Source organism: Rhinoraja longicauda, chromosome 19 (genome assembly GCF_053455715.1).
Source record: "Rhinoraja longicauda isolate Sanriku21f chromosome 19, sRhiLon1.1, whole genome shotgun sequence".
In the NCBI taxonomy this organism is placed as follows: domain Eukaryota; kingdom Metazoa; phylum Chordata; class Chondrichthyes; order Rajiformes; family Arhynchobatidae; genus Rhinoraja; species Rhinoraja longicauda.
Genome location: NC_135971.1, coordinates 10,174,901 through 10,180,542, shown reverse-complemented (window position 1 = coordinate 10,180,542; position 5,642 = coordinate 10,174,901). Strand labels below are relative to the sequence as shown.

Below are 5,642 nucleotides of genomic sequence, written 5' to 3'. Positions count from 1 at the left end.
CGTCCTCCAATTCCTTCTCTCCTGAGATGCGAGGATTGAGTATAGGAGCAGGGAGGGTTCTGCTGCAGTTGTACAGGGCATTGGTGAGACCACACCTGGAGTATTGCGTACAGTTTTGGTCTCCTAATCTGAGGAAAGACATTCTTGCCATAGAGGGAGTACAGAGAAGGTTCACCAGATTGATTCCTGGGATGGCAGGACTTTCATATGAAGAAAGACTGGGATAGACTCGGCTTGTACTCGCTGGAATTTAGAGATTGAGGGTGGATCTTATAGAAACTTACAAAATTCTTAAGGGGTTGGACAGGCTAGATGCAGGAAGATTGTTCCCGATGTTGGGGAAGTCCAGAACAAGGGGTCACAGTTTAAGGATAAGGGGGAAGTCTTTTAGGACCGAGATGAGAACGTTTTTTTTCACACAGTGAGTGGTGAATCTGTGGAATTCTCTGCCACATAAGGTAGTTGAGGCCAGTTCATTGGCTATATTTAAGAGGGAGTTAGATGTGGCCCTTGTGGCTAAAGGGATCAGGGGGGTATGGAGAGAAGGCAGGTACAGGATACTGAGTTGGATGATCAGCCATGATCATATTGAATGGCGGTCTGAAGAAGGGTCTCGACCTGAAAATGTCACCCTTTCCTTCTCTCCTGAGATGCTGCCTGACCTGCTGAGTTACTCCAGCATTGTGTGAATAAACACCTTCGATTTGCACCAGCATCTGCAGTTATTTTCTTATACTATATTGAATGGCGGTGCAGGCTCGAAGGGCCGAATGGCCTACTCCTGCACCTATTTTCTATGTTTATATGTTTCTACGTTTCTATGCTGCCTGACCTGCTGAGTTACTCAGCAATTTTGTGAATGATACTGAAGAAGGGTCTCGACCTGAAAAGTCCTCCCATCCCTTCTCTCTGAGATTGCTGTCTGACCTGCTGAGTTTCTCCAGCATTTTGTGAATAAATACCTTCGGATTTGTACCAGCATCTGCAGTTATTTTCTTACACTACATTGAATGGTGGTGCAGGCTCGAAGGGCACCTATTTTCTATGTTTCTATGCTGCCTGACCTGCTGAGTTACTGCAGCAATTTTGTGATAAACTCCTTGCTCCCTTTTGTCGGAACGGCTGTACGTGCCTTTTCCGCCTGGGTTACAAGGCAAAACGTCCCTCCTCTCAGCCCAGATGAAACTTGAATATCCGGCGTAATAAAAAAGCCCTCCTCCCTCGCACTTTCGCTCTCGGGTGACTGGTTTTGACTGGGTTTTTTTTTCCAGTGATGGAGCTATTGCGGGTTATTCCCCATCTCGTCACTGTCGTGGAAGCGGCGGCTTCATATAGGGACGTCTCACAACAGACCCCACAGACAGACACAACACACACACTCACACAACAAGCAGGAGGCAGCAGAAGCTTGATCAATCAGTCACCATGACCCATGAAAGCCCGCTGGACCCGGAGAAGGGAACTATCGTCGTTATCCGAGAACCAAGCTCCAAGAGGAGTTACTTCTGGCCAGCTCTCTGCGCCCTGGCAGTCCTTGGCTTGTTGGCTGTCACTTCGTATCTGATTCTGAGTCAAAATGAGACAGGTAAGCGGCTGAGAGGGGTTTATTTTAGGGGGGAGGGCGGGGGGGAATCGTTTATGTTTGAGGGGCAACCGGCAAGATACAAAGACAGACAGACACAAAGTGCTGGAGTAACTTCAGCGGAACAGGCAGCATCTCTGGAGAGAAGGTAGATACAAAACGCTGGAGTAACTCAGCGGGACAGGCAGCATCTCTGGAGAGAAGGTAGACAGAGACAGAGTGCTGGAGTAACTCAACGGGACAGGCAGCATCGCTGGAGAGAAGGAAGACACAAAATGCTGGAGTAACTCAGCGGGACAGGCAGCATCTCTGGAGAAAATGTAGACAGGCACAAAGTGCTGGGGTAATTCAGCGGGACAGGCAGCATCTCTGGAGAGAAGGAATGGGTCGAGACGTTTCGGATCGAGAGCCCTTTCTTCAGTCTGAGAGTCAGGGGGAAGGGAAACGAGAGATATAGACGGTGATATAGACGGTGATATAGAGATATAGAACGAATGGTTGAAAGATATAGGGGGAAATAAAAGTAATGGTGATAAAGGAAACAGGGCATTGTTAGCTGTTTGCTAGGCGAGAACGAGAAGCTGGTGTGACCGGTGGCGGGGTGGAGAGGGGAGGAATGTAGGGGGGTCCACCTAAAGTTAGAGAAGATACAGAGTGCTGGAGTAACCCAGCAGGTCAGGCAGCATCTCTGGAGAGAAGGAATGGGTGCCGTTTCGGGTCGAGACCCCTTCTTCAGACACTCCAAGCACTTTGTGTCTTTGTCCTGGTGTCCACATTTCGCACAGTCAGTCCTAGTGAGGTTGAAGCATTCACGGTCACCCACCTAACTCGCCCTCTCTTCACCCTCGCAGAATGGCCAACGATTCGCAACTGCAGCTGGTGGACGCGACCCTCAGCGGACAACGGTGAGTGTCTGCCCCCCTTCTCCCCTCCCGTCCCCCGGCTCTGAACCCCACCCCCCCCAAAAAAAACACTCATCCCTTCCACCCCTCACGCCCGTGTCTTTCTTGGACAGTACCTTGTCAGTATCAGAATCCCACCTCTTTAACTTTCTCCCCCTCTCTCTGTCTGCCTCTCTCCCTCTCTCCTCTCTCTCTCCCTCTCTCCCTCTCCCTCTCTCTCTCTCTCTCTCTCTCTCTCTCTCTCTCTCTCTCTCTCTCTCTCTCTCTCTCTCTCTCTCTCTCTCTCTCTCTCTCTCTCTCTCTCTCTCTCTCTCTTCTCTCTCTCTCTCTTTCTCTCTCTCTCTCTCCCCCCCCTCCCCTCTCCTCTCTCTCTCTCTCTCTCTCTCTCTCTCTCTCTCTCTCTCTCTCTCTCTCTCTCTCTCTCTCTCTCTCTCTCTCTCTCTCTCTCTCTCTCTCTCTCTCACACACACACACACACACTCTCTCCCTCTCTCTCCTCTCTCTCCCTCCCTCCCTCCCTCCTTCCCTCCCACCCTCCCTCTCTCCCTCTCCCCTTCTCTCTCTCTCTCTCTCTCTCTCTCCTCTCTCTCTCTCTCTCTCTCTCTCTCTCTCTCTCTCTCTCTCTCTCTCTCTCTCTCTCTCTCCCTCTCTCTCACACACACACACAAACACATTATCTTTCTCCCCTCTTCTCCCTCTCCATCTCCATCCCTCCCTCCCTCCCTCCCCCTTTCTCCCGTCTCCCCTCTCCCCCTCCCTCTCTCCCCTTTCTCCCACCCACCCTCCCTCCCTCCCTCTCCCCCTCCCCTCCCTCCCCCCCCCCCCCACTCCCTCTCTCCCTCTCTCCTATCATGTGGTCTTCCCGGGTGCATTGTCTCAGTACTGACCAGGACCTCTCTCTGCAGCTTTACCCGGTCTCATGAAGCAGATGGGAGACGGCCCGAGAGGACGGATCGCGGCTCATCTCGTCGGTAAGAGCCCTCCCCCTCATCGCCACTAACTGCATTGGGGAGAACCGTGGGGTGTGTTGGCTGCTGCTTAGTCCAGGCAGCGTGGGCCATCGAAAGATAAAAAATAGTTGCAGGAGGAGGCCATTCGGCCCTTCGAGCCAGCACCACCATTCAATGTGATCATGATCAGAGAGAGAGAGAGAGAGAGAGAGAGAGAGAGAGAGAGAGAGAGAGAGAGAGAGAGAGAGAGAGAGAGAGAGAGAGAGAGAGAGGCAAAATCAGTACCCTGCTTTCTCCCCATATCCCTTGATTCCTTTAGCCTTAAGAGCTAAATGTAACTCTCTCTTGAAAACTTCCAGAGAATTGGCCTCCACTGCCTTCTGTGGCAGAGAATTCCACAGATTCACCACTCTCTGTGTGAAAAAAAAACGTTCTCATCACGATCCTAAAAGACTTCCCCCTTATCCTTAAACTGTGACCCCTTGTTCTGAACTTCCCCAACATCGGGAACAATCTTCCTGCATCTAGCCTGTCCAACCCCTTAAGAATTTTGTAAGTTTCTATAAGATCCCCCCTCAATCTTCTAAATTCCAGCGAGTACAAGCCGAGTCTATCCAGTCTTTCTTCATATGAAAGTCCTGCCATCCCAGGAATCAATCTGGTGAACCTTCTCTGTACTCCCTCTATGGCAAGAATGTCTTTCCTCAGATTAGGAGACCAAAACTGTACGCAATACCCTCCAGGTGCGGTCTCACCAATGCCCTGTACAACTGCAGCAGACATAGTTATAGACTCATAGACAGAGAGATATAGAGTTAAAGAGTCACAGTCATAGAGTTTAGTTTAGTTTAGTTTATTGTCATGTATCCGTCTAAATTCCAGTGTATACAAGCCTAGTCGCTCCAGTCTTTCAACATATGACAGTCCCGCCATTCTGGGAATTAACTAGTAAACCTACGCTGCACGCCCTCAATAGCAAGAATATGCTTCCTCAAATTGTCAATTGTCTATTGATTGGTGTCGGTACCTGCCTTGATTTTGTGCTCACGTTGACCCCCCTGTCTCCTTCTGACCCACAGCGGCACCGAGCAACGCAGGAGGGAAGTTGATGTGGGACAGAACCGTCCTCCCCAGCAACGTGCAAGGGCTGGGCTTTGCTAACAACGGCCTGGTCATCGAGACCAGAGGCTTTTACTTTGTCTACACCCAGGTGGTCTTCTACCAAAGGGGGTGCCCGGATCAGCCCATCTACCTGAGCCACAACATCTCCTCCGGGCGGAAAACAGCGAGGATGACAACCTCCTCCTGAAGGCCGTCAAGTCCGCCTGCCACTACAAGGCACACGATAAGCTGTGGTACAAGACCTCCTACCAGGGGGGGCGTGTTCGAGTTTGAGGCCGGAGACCAGATCTACTCCATGGTCAACGAGTGGGTGCTGGGCTACGTGGACCGATCCGCGGGAAAACCTTCTTTGGCATCTTTGCTCTGTGAGGAACCTCAATGGATGGCCAAGGAGGAGCGGGGACGGGGGAGGTTTTGTTGGGGTTGAGGTGCGACAGGCGTGACCTGGACTTATTTGACGGGGCACATTGTCCTCAACGGCACTAATTGCACTTTCAGGTTCGTTTCTGTATTTAAAGTACCAATGGATGTTTACAGTTCGGGGGGGCTCTATGATGGATGGCACTGGCAGTGGCCCTTCAATACATCTCCAAGGTGTCACAACATGCTGGAGTAACTCAGCAGGTCAGGCAGCATCTCTTGGAGAGAGGGAATGGGTGGCGTTTCGGATCGAGACCCTTCTTCAATACATCTCGTTCATCTCTTTCACTCTCTCTCGCTCTCTCTCTCTCTCTCTCTCTCTCTCACCTCTCTCTCTCTCTCTCTCTCTCGCTCCTTCTCTCCTCTCTTTCTCTCTCTCCCCCTCCTGTCCCTCCATCACTCCCCTTCTGTCCCTTTCACACTCTCCACACATCTTGTTCATTCCTCACTCTCACTTTCTCTCTCTCTCTCTCTCCCCTCTCTCTCTCCTGTCTCTTTCACATTCTCCACACATTTTGTTCATCTCTCTCTCTCTCTCTCTCTCTCTCTCTCTCTCTCTCTCTCTCTCTCTCTCTCTTCTCTCTCTCTCTCTCTCCTCTCTCTCTCTCTCTCTCTCTCTCTCCATCTCCCCTCTTCCCCCTCTCTGCTCCACCTCTCCTCTCTCTC

General features: G+C 51.1%; 1 pseudogene; it reads left to right on the top strand.

Moving 5' to 3' along the window:
* Positions 1 to 1,425: 1,425 nt before the first annotated feature.
* On the top strand, positions 1,426 to 4,925 carry LOC144602651 (tumor necrosis factor-like; annotated as a pseudogene).
* Positions 4,926 to 5,642: the final 717 nt, after the last annotated feature.